Raw genomic sequence first — 17,787 nt, 5'->3', positions numbered from 1 at the left:
AACCCAGACACTGTTGCAGATACCAAGAAGTGCTTGCTGACAGGAGCCTGATATAGCTGTTTCCTGAGAGGCTCTGTCAGAACCTGAGAAATACAAAGGTGGATGCTCATAGTCAACCACTGAACTGAGCATGGGGACCCCAATGGAGTTAGAGAAATTTTGCTGAAGGGGTTTGTAACCCACAGGAAGAAGACAATATCAACCAATCAGACATGCCCCAGAGCTCCCAAGGACTAAAACACCAACCAAAGAGTACACATGGAAAGACCCATAGCTCCAGATCCGTAGCATATGTAGCAGAGGATTGCACTGTCTGGTATTAACAGAAGGAGATGCTCTTGGTCCTTTGAAGGCTCTATTCCCCAGTGCAGGGAACTGCCAAAGCGGTGAGGTGGAAGTGGGTGGGTGAGAGTGGGAGCACCCTCACAGAAGCAGGGGGAGGGAGGATGGGATGGGGAGGTTCCAGAGGGGAAAATGGGGAAAGGGGATAACATTTGAAATGTAAATAAATAAAATATTCAATAAAACACATGTGGGAAAAAACAAAACACTTCAAGACAAAATTCCATTCAAGTTAATTGAAAGAGAAAACTAGAGTCGGGAGCTCTACCCTTGTCAACCAAGACAATTTTGATCTTGTTTTCTAACACCAAATACAATAGGCTGGCCTAACTAAGCCATGTTCATACCACTTTCATTTTCAGTGATAATATGTTCTATAACTTAAATTATGTGCTTTGTTAGGTAGAAAGATAGTTAGAAATGTGATGTGTACTAGCTTAAAAAATGATTAGATAACTATAAGAAAGATATTTAGGAATATAGATGTTTATGAAACAAAGTGATGGCTTTCATTTTCATTGTGGTCCAAACTATCTCCGACCTAACTCACTCCTTGACTTTACTCAGATCTAAGTTTCCCTGAAATACTCCGTAGATTTAGGTTTATGTACTTTCATTGTTTTATTGCCAATGAAGCCTTAATAAATAATTTCAGGTAATCTTTCACTTATCTCAAATCACTTGATTCAAATATGGTCCTGAATTCAAACCACGCTGCCTCTATCATTTACCAGAGACTAATCAATTTGTGTCATCACACAGGAACTACAAATAAAACCCAAACATGGCCAGAAATGGGATGTACAGGAGTTGTGCCTTGTCTTGTATAAATATAGGTTAGTTTTTCTAAAACATTTTGAACAAATTTGGAATTTATTCTAAACGAATGACTAAAAATGTTTTTAGTGCTGCTGTTGGCCTTAATACTTTATGGTTTTTACAGTCATGAAAGAGCTGCAGTAAAAATCCATCTTTTACACTAACAGACTATTGTACTCTAGGACTTGTAATCTCTTATATTATGTGTCTACTGTGCCTTTATCCAGTGGTTCAAGGACTTCAATATCAATAATGTATTTTTTTGTGGCAACATTCAGCTTTCAAATACTTATTCAAGAGGGTTAGGGTTTGACATGAGTTGCAAGCTAGCCTTTGATTCTGATGCATAATATCTTTGGGTCAGGAATGTACAAACATTCAGACAATGAGATGACTTTTTACTATGGTAGATTACTACTAATTTTCTCAGATCCAGGGTTAAATAGAGATTTTTGAGGCTTTATTTTTGGTTACTCATGTTATTTCTAAAACTTAAAACTAGCTAACAAACTTAGTCTCTGGCTCTCCAGTTCCTCCTTTGCCAACTTTTAGAGTTATGTCGTACAACCATTCATTGCACAGTGATATTAACTTTGCTGATAACTCTTCAGGGATATTTATCCTGGAATGGTAGACACTAGCTTTTTGAACTGAAATAGAGCTGAATAGCTTCCACTTATCTTTGAGTACCTGTCTCACTAGAGTCTCAGCACGAAGTTTATAGAGTTGTGCAAGGAGCCACGGTTCCCATTACTTCAGGAGTTATAGATAGAGAAAATATAAATAGGTTCTAATGGTAAATGGATTCCCAACAGATATAGGACAGCAGCTAGCATGGAATAAATTTGTAAGTGTGCTCTCACCTCAGCACGACTGCTAGCTTGGTTCTCTGGCAGGACCAATTTTTTCAAAATGAGTAAAAATGTTGTATTTCTCTTTCCAACTGCATTACTGATTTCCACTTTAAGCTAAGCTTTCCATGAACCATTAAGACTTTAAGGTGGTATATTAAGAGACGAAAAAAGAAGAGAATGTGGAAAATAATTTCAGGTAATTATTTGTATAATATTCTTTTTTCCTGAAAATAAGTATTTACTTTCCCCTGAGTTATAATTAAAAATTCTCTCCTAAACAAAAACAGGTTAAGGATTTCTTATCAAGGAAAACATTAGAAAAAACAAGCCCTAAAGGCTACTTTATTTAGAGTTGCATGAGCTCCAGGATTTTTGTAGATTTATGGTGATTAAATGCAGGGAATTTTGCATGTGTTTAGCAGGAGCTAAGAGTACAAACCTCAGGAGCGAGAGAGTATTAAGGAAATAGTTAGAGAAAACTCATAATTTATCTACCAAGGACAAACAGAGGCATTATGGTTTAAAATACAAACTTTATATATGTTTTAATTAATACGACAGGAGACTATTGAAAATCATAAATGAAAGCGTCTCTTTAGGCTAATACCTCATATCCTATAGGGCTCTGCCTTCCTTCTCAGTGCTTCTGGCCAAGGTAGTGGGAAAGTTTAGGAAGCACTGTAGCTGACTGTGACATGTGTGGTTAGGTATTTCCTGTAAAAGGCCCAAACGTGCCCACTTTGTTTTTCTAGCTCCTGCCCTTGAATTCCTCATCTCAGCTTACAACACATGGAGTTGAAAGCTATACGAAAATCTTGTGTTTTAGTTGCGCTACCACGGATATGCAACAGGATGTTAAATCCGAACTATTTCTGACTCTGTTTTGGCTAAAGCCCCAAGACAATATTTGCCAACTACTCCATGCCCTAGAGTTAGACCACCTAGTAGGATAAAAAAAAAAAAAGACAGGGCATAGAGAAAGAACCACCAATTACCCTTTTCCTTTTACAGGTAACAACCTACAGCAGTTCAACTGAGGCCAAAGGGCCATTCTTAAATAGGAAATTTGAGAATTACATGGACCATACCTTTTAATTCTTGATGTGAGACTTTTTCCTTGTGACTGATCATGTGTAAAACTTATATCATTATTATTATCTATGAGCAACTAAAAAAAAATGGGTGGACTCTTCGATTCATTTCATCTGGAGAATGGAGAAAATAATTCTATACAGTAGTTTTGAGGGAACAGTAGTACAATAGATTCTACATAATATGACTGTGACATAAATGAGGAAGAATAAAGGGAACATAAGAAAATGTTTAAATAATTTTGTTTTACCCTCTTTCATTGTTTAAGTGACTACAAGTACTACCCTGGTATATTCAGCTTTCTTCCCCATAGGGGACTTTGCTTTCCCACTCTGCTAGTACACTTACAATTGTGATATGTCTTGAGATTTGGTTCATTTGGTATCATTCATTGTACTGATCTTGCCTACAAGCCATATGCTTTAAAATATTTGGATGGCATTGCATATCACTTTTTTAAAGAAGGCTCTATTCTTCCAGTGATGATGATAATATAATCTCTGGTTTCAACTGAAATATCTGACAATTCCTAGAAAATCCAAATACAGAAGAAAACAACACATCTATATACATATATTTATATATGTATATATATTCATATATAAATGTTCCTTCTTTGTGAGATATATATGCATATATATGTATGTGTATATGTATATATGTGGCATCCGTTCACAGGAATGGCACAGTAACTAAGACTAGGGCAAAAATGCTTATGTTGGGTTACAGTTTGAGAATCGAGTCCAACATGATAGTAAGCCAGGTCAACTACAATTTAAAGCAGTCAGTCATCTTGCATCAGGAATCAAGAGAATGAAAATTATTGCTATCCCCACAGTGGACTGTTATGTCTTCAAATAATGTGTCTACTTCTACTTGTGGCCTACAATTCTGAGATAAAACATCCATTCACATCTAACTCTAAATTATAATTTTCATATACACAAAGGAAAAAAAAACATTGCAGAGTATGATGAGCAAAAAGACTTGTATTTCCTCATGCTAATGGACAAGATTTAATTTGATTTCTCCATGATGTTCTACCTCCTTAACCCCCCAAAATCATGTCCTTTCACCAAGACAGAAAGATATCCTAATAATGGGAAGCAATAAAAACCACACGAGTTATTCAAACACAATAATTTAATATAAGCATCTATTAACTCAGTCTTAATTATAGTATAACAAAGAATTCTAGAGTTGTAGTGAGCTAGCAACTCCAGGGTGATTCTGTATAAGAGACTAAGGGAAATGGCTAAGAGCCAGATTGCTAGAGTATGCACTGCAAAATGCTAGTAGGATGCAGAGGACAGAAGGATATGTGGTGATGGAGATAGTTTTGTAAATGTATGAAATCTATAAAGTAGACTTAGCTGCTTTAATGGGAAGCCATCAATACCTCATCAATGGAACAACACTGATATGAGGGCATCAAGAGAAATAGTAAGGAGAGAAGCCAGAGAGGAAGGATCAAACACATCAGTCTTCTTTCTTCTGGAACAATCCTTCTACTGCCCTTTATTTTCTAGGCACTGACAATAATGCTAGCAAGAAGAATGGAATGATAGAGTTGTACCAGTATCCTACAAACAAACAAAGTAAAAACAAAGCTAATTAATAATAACAATAAAACCAAGTATTGAAGAAGAGGGTTGAGCAAACAGACAACAGATTGAGAAGTAGAATAAATAGGAATAGGAAGTTCTTGGGGTCTTTTTTTGTAAGATTGGATGTTTATAGAGAAAAGACGCTTCTAATTTCAGTAGCAAATCAGACTGGAGGAGTTTTGCTACCAATGATGAATTTCTAATGGAAATAGAAAGGTGTTTTGATGAGTTAGTTGGTATAGAAGCTGCCTGTGAGACATCCTTCAGAAAAGAGAGAGTCTGTCTTTTTAATGCTGCTGTAAATACAGAGCATGAGATAAGGATGTGTTAAGACACACACACACCATCAAATTACTGGGTAGTGCTTAGTAGAAGGGGATCTTATCCCGAGAGTAGCAAGTGAAAGAAGTAGAACCTTCTGGCACACCCATGGCACCTGTATAATGATGACATTCTCCAGTTATCTGGGGACTCTGTCTGAGTAAATAAGCTCACCAACTGTGCACAATCCTCCCTAAAAGGGACTCTGAACAGACAAAGAAGACAGGCTCAGAATTTAATTTTGAGTAATTTAGAAGGTGTGACTGAAGAGCATTAAGAGAAAGAAAAATGGTATGAGAAAGATAATGATGTGTTAGATGCTATTATGCTATCACCTGTAGTTGTTATGGCCATTTTTTCTAGACTGTGACATGTATAGATAGATGTTATTTATCATTGAGGTAGAAAAGGTGAACTCTGCCAGAAAGACTATGATGTTTTAATAAAATATTAATAATAATAGCAATAATAATAATAACAACAAGACAACAATTGAGAAAGATTAACTCCACAGAAGATATTTTTGAAGTCTCCCAAAATCAATAAGAGGTCTTGTGAGCTACCAGAGAGTTACATAAATGATACTGGCTGAATTTGCCTGTGCTGGTTGACAGTTATGCACTCCAAAGTTACTAAGATGCTGAAATGAATGATGATTGTGTCCATATGACTGGTGTGGACAGAAAAAAGCAGACTTCGTACAACATCTTGATGATTGTGAAGGAAAAAGCAACTACTTGTTCCATTGTCTTTTATTAGAAGTAATCTCAGACAGGAATATAAATATTAGGCTAGAGCAAAAAAAAAAAAGTAATTTCAGACAGGAATCTAAATTTTAGGCTAGAATAAGGAAGTAGGCTTCAGACAAGAAAATGACCTTGGGCTAGGACAGGGAAGTAGGCTCAGATACTTTGGTGATCCTGATAAGCCCTTAGAAACAGTGACCATGGAAGTGTTCACGTAATTGGGTTTAATGTCTTGCTTTTTCTTTGACTATTAGTGTTTATTGTCTTGCTTGTTCCTTGACTGTTTGCATCTATTGTATTGCTAGACCCTCAACCTAGAACTGACCTTAATACATGCACGTAATCAAAATGGTATAAAAGCATAAAGGAAGAGGGGGTATAGGATGGGGATTCTAGGGAGGAGAAATGAGGAAAGGGGATAACATCTGTATTGTAAATAAATAAAATATCCAATAATTTTTTTTAAAAAAGAAGGGACCACCTTGGAGATGAGTGTAAAGGTAACTTTATTTCGCCTGGTGTAATTGTCATCTCAGAGGTTTACAGCCGAATAAGCTAATTTTCTCTTTCCAAACTCTGGCTGGCTGATTCAACTGAGCTGTTCTAGTTCAAACTCCTTTCCAAGCTGACTGGTTCAAATTGACTTCTCTGCGTCTGACTGAATTGCTCTGCTCAGAAAAATTGTCTCTCAGCTCCATGAACTCAGCTGAACTTAACTGAGCTGAACTCATCTGAACTGAACTCAACTCAACTGAACGAAATGAACTGTTCCTGGGACTGGACTGGAGACATGGCTCAGCAGTTAAGAGTACTGACTGTTCTTCCAAAGGTCTTGAGTTGAATTCCCAGGAACCACATGGCGGCTCAAACCATCTACCATGGGATCTGATGCCCTCTTCAGACATATCTGAAGTCAGCTACAGTGTACTCATACACACAAATAAATCTTAAGAAAAAAATAAGTAATGAACTGCTCCAAATGGAAGTGACATCTTCTGAGCTCAACTGTACTCAACTGAATTGCATTAAACTGAACTGCTCCAAACTGAGATGAACTGCCTCTCTCGCCTTGTAATACTTTTTTTTCCTTTGTTTTATTGGATATTTTCTTTATTTACATTTCAATGTTATCCCTTTTCCATTCTCCCCTCAAACCCCCTACTCCAACCCCCAATCCCCTGCTTCTATGAGGGTGTACCCCTCTCCCAACCTCTCCCACCTCCTTGCCCTCAAATTCTCCTATATTGCGGAATGGAGCCTTCACAGGACCAAGGGCCTCTCCTCCCATTGATGCCCAACAAGCCCATACACTACTACATATGCGGCTGGAGCCATGTGTCCCTCCATGTGTACTCTTTGGATGGTGGTTTAGTTCCTAGGAGCTCTGGAGGCTTTGGTTGGTTAATATTTTTGTTCTTCCTATGGGGTTGCAAACCTTTTCAGCTTCTTCAGTCCTTCTCCTAACTCCCCCGTTGGGGACCCCATGCTCAGTCCTGTGGTTGGCTGCGAGCATCCGCCTCTGTATTTGTCAGGCTCTGGCAGAGCCTCTCAGGAGACAGCTATAACAGGCTCCTATCAACATGCACTTCTTGGCATCCACAGTACTCTTTAAGTAGCCTCTCTTTCCTGTCCTTGTGATAATAGGGCTAATCCTATCTCTGACTGATTCTGTTAAATCTTTCTACGATTCCTCACTCTGTCTGCCCCTTAGTTAGACATCATTGTTGGGGATTAAAGGTACATACTAAAAGCCCATCTGTATTTTAGTCAGAGGGATTAAAAGTGTGTCATTCCAGCCTGATCACATAGACCTAAAAGGTTTTTTGATGTGATCCCTTGCTAGAGCAGTCATGTTGCTGGATTAAGATTCCTCTACAGATGAGGAAAGCAATCATTGTTATGGTGGCTTCAAGCTTTAAGTCACTCCAAAGAGCTAAGCACTTAGCTGGATATTGAGTATACATTGTCTGCTTAATTCTTAAAAGCAAAATTAAAGTAGGTGCTATTGCCACTATTCAAGTGAATTTGAATTTAAAACATTAAAGTGAATTGATTTCTTCACTGATACTGTTTTCTATTTAATTGTCCATTTATTTCTTTCATCATTTTTAATATCTTGATTCTTTTGCTTCCTTTAGTTTTAATTGAATTTTGTTTAATTTAACTTATGTAGTTTCCTAATATGGAGCCTTAGGATATTGAAGTTTTTCTTCTTTTCTAATCTACAAATTTGATGTCATAAAAATTGTAACACCATCAAGTAACAATTTAACATAATGTCAAAAAAATTGTCTTCCTGAGTTTTCACTCTTGTTAGTTAAAGATTTTGTTTAATATTACTTTTTCTTCTTTTTAAAAAATAAATTGACATGTTACTGCTAATGATCACTATCTGGTCAATGTTATCAGATACTATACTTCCTACAAGTTAAATCTTTTCAAAATTTTTGAATTATTAGTTATGATCTATTTTCTGAACAATCTTGTTTCTATGTCCAGCCTATGTGAGTCCATCTTGTTCACTTAGAGGTACATGCTTTCTTGGTGTTCTGCATCCCCTCTGGCTCTTAAACTCATTGGGCTTCATCCTCCACAGGGTTCCCTGAAGCCCAAATCTTGAAGAAGGCTGAGTGTTTCAAGGACTCTCTGAATATTGTCTGGCTATGAGTTTTTGTATTTGTTCCCATCTGCTGCATGAGGAAGCTGATGGATGAGAAAGCACTGATGTACAATCATAAAAGAATTATATTAGGAGTCACTTTATTGCTACTTTTCTTTGGAACAGAAATATTTTGTTTTACCCCAGTTTTCTAAGCTATCTATTTCTGGTTCTTAATCGTACAAGCAGCTTCAGGTGGGGGTTACAATTTGGAGAGAAAGGCTTAAGTCAAATTCCTCTTTGGTTGATTCACCAGTAAGCTTTGTACCACCCATTGTCTTAACATATCTTGCAGGCAGAATACCAATATAGATCTGAAGCTTCTTGTCTGCCATTTTAGAATTCATGATTCTCTTTTGGTAACATGTAGTGTATCTCTTCTTAACTAAGCATGCTAGTACTTAGGGGTGGAGAATCTATATAGGCATCAGCTCAACTTCTCTGTGTTCAATGAGTTGTGTCGGTGTGGGCTTTAATAAGTGAAGCCTTCTGTCAATTTGTGGCGTGTATATGCTATACTCTTTAGTGTTTAATGGCCTGATTTGTTTGCAGAGTACCATGGCACCCCTTTAGCCAAGAACTCAATTACATGTAACCAAATCCAATACTGGAAGCTTCGATTTGTAAGAGATATCCAGTTGGGGCTCTGTCTACATTCTTACTTGGCAATTTCACTTAGATTACTTTAGGAAGGTTCTACTCTATTAGGTTTCCTGACTTTCCTTAATGCGGCCCTCATTTTCAATTGCCTCTCCCCACATTCCCTTCATAATTCCTTCTTCCTTCAGCCTCTCCACTTGATCTTCTCATTCCAGCTGCCCCAATTCATAACTATTCATATTCTATTTCCCTTTTCTAGGACAATCTATCTGTCTGTAGTTAGTACCTTACTGTGTAAGTAGGCTCTGTGTTTCTACTGATTATAGCTTGGTTATCATTGTCTTAACAGCTAACTTCTACATATAAGCAAACACATGCCATACTTGTCTTTCTAGGTCTAGGTTACCTCATTCATGATTTCTTTTCCTATTTCCATCCATTTACCTGCAAATCTCATGATTTTAATTTTTAATAATTAAAACATATTCCATTGTGGAAATATGTCATATTTTCTTCATCCAGATATTTGTTGCAGACATCTAGATTGTTTTCAATTTCTGGTTATTATTATTAGAGCAGCTATGAACATGATTGTGAAAGTGTCCATGAGGTAGGATGAAACAGCCTTGGGTAATAGAGTAATAGAATAATAGAGCTAGATCTTGAGGTAGATCAATTCTTAGCTTCCCGAGGAACCACCACACTGATTTCCATAAGGGCTATACAAGTTTCCACTTCCACTATGAGTATTCCTTTTGCTCCATATCCTTGTCAGCAGGAGTTGCTGTTGTGGATAGCCCTGATCTTTTATTTTGATACTAATTCTGCTTTCCTGGAAGGGGCTGCAGACAAGGAGTGAATCAGTAAACAGGTGACTTCTTGGTGCAACCAGCTCAGGAGCTCTCTTCCTGCTGGAAAGCTTGCCAAGACAAATGGGCTTAGAGCAGGAATATGGCAGCAAGGCAAGGAGCTAGCCAGATGCCCCTTTTTTATAATACTTCGTGCTACAAGTGGCCACTTGTATTATTGATCTTATCGATTCTGTCAGGTGAAAGATGGAATCTTAGTATTCTACTGATGGATAAGTATGTTGATCATTTCTCTAAGTGATCTCAGCCATTTGAGATTCCCCTTTTGAGAATTCTGTTTAGATCTCTACACCCCCCAACCCCTTTTAATTATCTTAAACCTTCTTTTACAGTCCAGTCATTTTTCCCCTCCTGGCCCACCTTCCTGACAGTTATTCATCCCATTTCTTCTCACCAAATCTCCAAGAGGATGACCCCACCCTGTCAACCCCACCCCATCCCAATAGGCCTCCCCAGTCCCTGTGGCCTAAAGTCTCTCTAGGGTTAGATGCTTCTTCTCTCACTGAGACTAGACCAGGAGGTCCTCTGCAGCATATGTGTCTGGGACCTCATACAAGCTAACGTATACTGCTTGGGTGGGAACTCAGTTTCTGAGGGATCCCAAGGGTCCAGGTTAATTGAGACTGCTGGTCTTACTTTGAAGGTGCCTTCCTCCTCACATTTTTCCAGCCTTTTCCTAATTCAACCACAGGTAACCCCAACTTCAGTCCATTGGTTGGGTGTAAGTAACTGCATCTGTCCCAGTCAGCTGCTTGTTGTTCCTCTCAGAGGGCAGCCATGCTAGGCTCCTGTCTGTAAGTACACCATAGCATCAGTAATAGTGTTAGGCCTTGGAGCCTTCCCTTGAGATGAATCCCAAGTTGGGTCATCTGTACCCATTCTTTACATTGCACAGACACGCACACACACACACACACACACACACACACACACACACACACACATATATATATATATATATATATATATATCTATATATATGGTGCCCTTTGCTTTATGGAAACTTTTGAGTTTCATGAAGTCTCATTTATTAATTGTTGATCCTAGTGTCTGTGATATCAGTGTTCAGAAAACCTTTTCATTTGCCAATGAGTTCAAAACTGTTTCCCACATTCTCCTCTTTCAGCTTCAGTGTGCTTGGTTTTATTTTGAGGTCTTTGATTCACTTAGGCTTAAGTTTTGTGCAGGGTGATAAATATGTATCTATTTGCACTCTTCAAGATGCAGTCATCTCTTCTGATGAGCACTGCTTGTTGAAGATGCTGTCTTTTCCCCAACAGTGTCTACCTTTAGTTTTCATATCAAAACTCAGGTATCCGTAGATGTGTGAATTTATTTTTGGATCTTCAGTTTGATTCCATTTACTGCTATATCAACTTTTTTTGCCAAACCCATGGTATTTTTATTACTATAGCTCTGTAGTACAATTTGAAATCAGGAACAATGAAACCGATATCAGCTCTTCTATTATTCATGATTGTTTTAGCTATCCTGGGTTTTTTCTGTTTCCATATGAAGCTAAAAAATTCTTTCAGGTTCTGTGAAGATTTTATTTCATTTTAATATTATTTATTTTTAAAAATATCTTGTTCTATTTTTATTAATGTATTTTTGATTATTTTATTTACTTCCATTTTAAATGTTTTCCCCCTTCCCAGTTTCCCCTCCACAAGCCCCTTATCCCTTCCTCCCTCCCCTAACCTCCCACCTACTTCTGCCTCAGCAGCCTAGTGTTACCCTATCCTGAGTCATCAAGCCTCTACAGGACCAAGAGGCTCCCCTCCCAGTTATATCAGTTGAGGCCATCCTCTGCTACATATCCCGCTGGAGCCATGGGTAGCTCCTGTGTATTCTTTAGTTGGTGGTTTAGTGCCTGGGAGATTTGGGGGTCTGGTTGGCTGATACACTTGTTCTTCCTTTGAGGTTGCAAACCCCTTCAGCTCCTACAGTCCTTGCCCTAACTTCCCCCTTTGGGGTCCCCACACTCAGTCCACTAATGCATTAATTACCTATGTTTTTGAAATTCAGTGTGGCAAATCAATATACCTTTAGAAACATGTTGTTAAAATTTAGCTTCTGTTCTGTTATGAACTAAATATTTAACTTTGTATCAATATGTTTTCTCCACCTTTCCAATATATTTATATTAGAGAATCTACACTATCCCAAGACAGACATTCTGATTGGTCATGAAAATAATAATCAAATTAAGAGAATTTAACACCCTAACACACTCTTCTTTCATCACTAAAGATTTACTTCATATCAGAGATGAAACCATGCATTGTATTTCAAAGTTAAAGTAGGATGAAGTGTCTAGTCTGAGATTCTAGTATTTTTAAACCAGGCGAGAATTCAAATAATATATATCCTTTAAACACTTCTATAATTTAGTTAAGTTCTAACAAACCCAGAGCATTTAATAAGAATAAGTAACAGTAGTGATTATATAAGGTATATAAGTACTAACTATATATAATGTCTAATAATTAAGGCTGTATGCAGAATTTTGCCATTTTTATGGATTTATTTTTCTTAGACATGCAATCATTGCAATGAGTATTTTTTCATTGCATCAGGACCATATTAAAATGCAAATGCCCATTGTGTCAAGGTATTGATTTGGTAGTACAGCTTGCTTTACCTGGCTATATTAGAGCCATCATCACAAATGTGTAAATGTTAAAAAGAGAACACCAGACATCCAGGCAAAGAAGTGAAAACAAGGTTAGGAAAGGGAAGATCGTTTTAAAGAAATTAAGAGAATTGTATTTACCAAGTACAGGCGTTTTAAATAATGAGGTCGTGGAAACTGATGAAAGGTGAGGAAAAGAAAGAAAATATTAGGGCTCAAACCAGGGATATTTAAAAGAGGATGACAGATTGTTGCTTTACGATACAAGGTCAAGGGTGAAATCTAAAAAAAAGTCCAAGTTCCTGGCCAGGATGAATAGGTGGGTCGTTTAAGGGAGTGAGCAGGTTAGATAGAAAAATAAAAGTTTCAGGTTGGGATATGGTGACTTTTAGTTATGTTTGAATCCTATGTGCCCAAACCCTGCAAACATACTCATATTCTGATCTGGGACTCAGAAGAGAAAGCTGAACAGGGAAGTCAAAATGTATTACTAAAAAATTATTAAAGAATATTTCATCTAGAAAATAAGAAAATACACTATTCTAAATAGTGTTGGGTCACTTAAGATTCAAAAATTTGCCTCAAAGTTGTTTGCATGTAGCTTTCGCAGAATGAAATGAACGTTTCAAGAATTGACATACTCACTTTAAAATACTCCAAATCCAAATTTTAAAATGATGCATTTCAGGTAATTTTCTAAAAACTTTTAAGTTATAAATCTTTTATTAAATTTTAAAAATGTAATAGAGAAAATAAAATATTTTCTTGTTGACCAAGTAGTCACATGCCTCTTAAATTTAGATATCTGACAAGGAAGAGTACATGTCTGTGACAAGATTAATTTTTGCTCTGTCAGAACTGACCTGATGCTATAGCTATTTTAAGCACTAGAAATACAGGAGTGTTAAGGTTGCCAAATACTAGGTGCCATCTAGTGGTCATTGATGGTTAAGACAAGTATCTAGCCAATTTCGAAAGTGCTTTATTATTTCCATGTACACAAAAGTCCATACACAAATATACAAATATACAGATATATGCTGGCATTGTGGTAATTATATTATGAATAAAGCATTCATATTATTTCTATTTTTTAAATATTTAAATTCACATTCAAGCGAGTAAAGTATTCTAGACCATTATTGTCCTGGTTAAAATGTTAATTGGGTTGATATTTCAAATTTGGGCCATGAGATGTTTTTACTTGATTTTAAAATAAAGAATGCTTATGCATCTGCACATTCTAATTAAATGAGTTTTGCAAAAATATGTCGGTTTTCAGTAGGCTGAAATTTATATTTAACTTTTCTTTTCCAAATTATTGAGGATGTCTTTCTAAAAGAAAGCTTTAACTAGAAGAATTTGAGTGATGCTAATAACAGTCATAGTTAGTGAAGCTTAAAGCAGAAAACATACAGCTTTGGGTTTGTATAGATGATAAAGTTTCCTGAGATTCTTTAGTATCTTGGAATCATTAAACAGGACAAATTTAGAGCTATTGACACACTTATAAAATTCAAATTCTACAGTATATAGTCCAATCCCTAAGAATTGTTAAAAGGCATACATTAATAAGCTATAGTTTTCTGTTAAATTTTAATAAGGTTACTAATTTTGTGATAAATTGTTTAATATTTGCATTGTAATAGTAACTAAGTATATAATGAAAGACAAATGAAATGACACCATATTTTGCTAAATAAGTAAATTGTTGAAAACTAATATTGTCCTCATCGCCAGGGGGAAACTTGCATGTAAGTTCACTTTTGTACCAGTTTGATATACTGCAGTCTTGTTACTTCAGCAGCAGTTCAGTAGTATTTCCTCTTGAGAAATCTTATTCTATTTGGAAGTCTCTACATCAACTACACGATAAAGTTAAATCTCCATATATCGTCTCTAATGCATCACAGAACACCACTATTTGTTTGTAGCAGAACTCATGAACATAAACACAGTGAAACACTTAGGACTGTCCTTCAGAAATGACTAATGTAATAAGCATGGCCAAAATTCACATTGTCAGTCAACAAATACTTATTGAATATCTACTATTATATTGAAGCCAGGGATATATTTGTTACAATATGTGCAGTGTTGCCACCTTTAAGTACTTTGCATTTTGGGAATAGCTTCATTAGGGATAAATAGATTGATAAATACAAATCATCTAAAATAAACCTCAACTAGACAATTAAATAAACCTATACGGACGTAAATAAAGGGTGATTTCATACAAAACAGTTAAACAGTTAAGAAGCCCTTAATAATTTTCTTGTTGATCTGAAAATATTGAAACCAGTATTATGTAGACATCTCCAAAGGTACCTACTAGTTTAGTTAAGTAGTATCATAGCCCATACTGCTATCAAAAGTCAACATCTGTCTGCAATCTTTAACTGTCAAATCCTAAGGAGAGCACTGACCCATCAATATAGCCCAATATTCCAATCTCCAAATGTTAGAAGAAAACTGTGTAACCATGTCTGGAAACATTTATCTTTAGTAAAATGTAATATAAACATTTCATTCTTTTTGACCAATCACTCTTCCTACAAGGATTACATAGAATTTTATTTGCTTGATGAGTCTCAGATCTCCTAAGAAAGTTTGAAGAGTGATAACTAGTGACACTAAGAAGTTATATTTACTCTTTATATTTAAATAAAGTCATATTTACTCTGTTTGCTCTGTATTTTAAGCTATAAGCCTTGTCGGAGAACAGAAAAAACAAACTTGTTTGCTACTTTGCATTTGTAGTGCCTCTAATGTTAACCTTATAATTTTGAGGACACCATGGTTATGGAGAAAGAGCACAAATCTTTCCCCTTAGATGAGCATGTGACTTAAGTACTCAGTTGGCAAGCTGCTTTGCTAGGGTGCCTCTGAACAGCGCTGGAGGGGAAATGCCCCACACTGGCCTTCTTCCAGGGTATGGCCATAAGCCTCACCACCTGCTCCAAATCACTCGTGTCCAAATCTTCTCTGGTTACAGAATATAAGTTTAACTCTGGAAGTCTGCATCACAGCATTCTGTTGCTAAAATCATCCTAAGATAATTCAAGGTCAGTTATCTCAGTCTGGATTCACTTAATCCAAAAAATAAATAATTGACTGCATCCTTGCCATGCCAAATAGTAGGGATTATAGATAAAATATGTAACAAAGCAACTTTCAGAATTCAGCAGAGTGCAAATTTAAATAGCAAACACTCAAATATTAAGAGAACGGTGGTGGATCCATATTATGGTGGACATTGTCATGTATGATACTTAAATCTGCCCAATTGATGATCACAGGACACCATGGCCCTAGCATTCTTATTCCTTGTGAGTATTCTGTATAACTTGGGTAATGTAATACAGAATAAACAGCATAGTTTTAAGTTAAAGTTGGTAACATTCCAGCTCTTTTCCAAACTTGAAAGCATAAAGGACTGGAAAATACTGAAAACATAGATTGTTGCATTCAGTAGAACATTTTGAGCATGCCACAAGCCTTTTGGTAACCAGTAACTTAAAACAAGATTATTATGTGAGTACTACTTTACACAATTTAAAATTATCTATAGAATTCCTAGTTTATTGTAAAAAAATTGTTTATCTAAGATGCTATTTTTTCCTAAACTTGCTCTTAGAAATTATAGTTTTTTCTTACCTATTGAAAGGGTGAAATGTAACATGCATCTTGAAACTCTCTCTAATTATACTTGCAGTTCTTTACAGAATGTCATTCTATAAATAGAAAGTTATATTATTATCACAGAGTGGGAGTTCGACAATAAAATGTCCACACGATTCAATTATATTTGCATAACCCTCATTATATCTTTTTAGCACAATTGACTTTCTAATAGCAAATGATTTTATCATGGGATAATGCTCTATTGAATCAGAAGTCCTTGTCCTCAAAACTTGTGTGACATGCAATTAGAACTATAGATTACACCCAATTAATAACAATAAAAATGCTAATATAGGATTTGGTTACAATAAATGTTACCTTCGCATATTTATCTTCAGTATTTTAAATTTAAAGCAAAGAATTCAGGTGCAGATGATTATGTGAATTTTTTTCTGGTATTGTCTGCACATTCCTCCTCTACCTTAACAGGTAAATTTTAAGACATATACAGTGGAGCAATAAATGTGCTAGAAGAACTTAGAGGAAATGGAAAGCAAAAACTTGGAAGTGAAAATAAATATCATGAGACTGTCTAATATAAAATATAATATATATAATATATTATATATATATTATATATATAATATAATATAATATAATTAATTAGAAATATAGCTACTAGAGGGATAAAAATATATAACAATATAGTTGAGAAATATACAATATATGCTATATAAATTTCTCTATAGAACACCGACTAATACAAGAAGGTATATTAGCACTGGTAGGCTTGGTAGCCATTGTAAGGTTTGTTTGATTGTTTTGTTTTTTATTTTGTTTTTAAGTAGCCTTGATGGGAAACTGCTCTGGTCAAAATGATAGGTCCACCTCTTGGGGAGCTGAGAGAATCTGATCTGTTCAAGGAATTAGAACATTGTACATTTTTATTGTACACTCTCTAAAAGTAATCCAACTAGGCCTGTCACTTACCTAGTCAGACTACCCTCAGAAATGTTGATTAACCTGAAGACATGGTGAGGAGATAGGAGAAATATTTACTCCTTAACTGGAGAATGTGCTTATATATCCCAGAACTTCCCTTGGGGAAGTTCCTGAAAATCTTTACACTAAGTAAGCCTGCTTTTCTCAATTTTAACTCAAAAAGCATAATCTTTCTTTCTTCCTCTTTTCATCTTTCTTAAGTTAGTGTCTACATTTCTAAACATGCTTCCCCTAATATTCTCACTATTTTCTTCAAAGAATCCATTTGAATATGTGCTTGCGGTCGACCCTTGGAGTGAACTACTGTTGACCTAACATAAGAGGAATGACTTTCCCTTTTCCTCTTTTCCATCTTCTCCCCAAACTTGCTATGATATACAGATTGTATGCTGTAGGACCCCAAAGGGCTGTTATGCCCTGGCTGAGCCTTTCCGTATGCTGCTGTGCTGTCTACTAAGTAACATTTTGTGGTCCTTCTAGGATCAAAACATCCTGACCAAGGCATGGTGCCCCAGGAAGGGAATTTACACTTGACATCCTATTGCCCCCAAGTTGAGTTCCTGTTTTTTCCTGAGTTTGTATTTTTCCTTCCCTGGCTTGATGTATATATATTGAAC

The sequence above is a fragment of the Grammomys surdaster genome, unplaced genomic scaffold (genome assembly GCF_004785775.1).
Source record: "Grammomys surdaster isolate TR1022 unplaced genomic scaffold, NIH_TR_1.0 126091, whole genome shotgun sequence".
NCBI classification, from domain to species: domain Eukaryota; kingdom Metazoa; phylum Chordata; class Mammalia; order Rodentia; family Muridae; genus Grammomys; species Grammomys surdaster.
The sequence above is the reverse complement of the archived record's forward strand: the minus strand, read 5'-3'. Positions refer to the sequence as shown.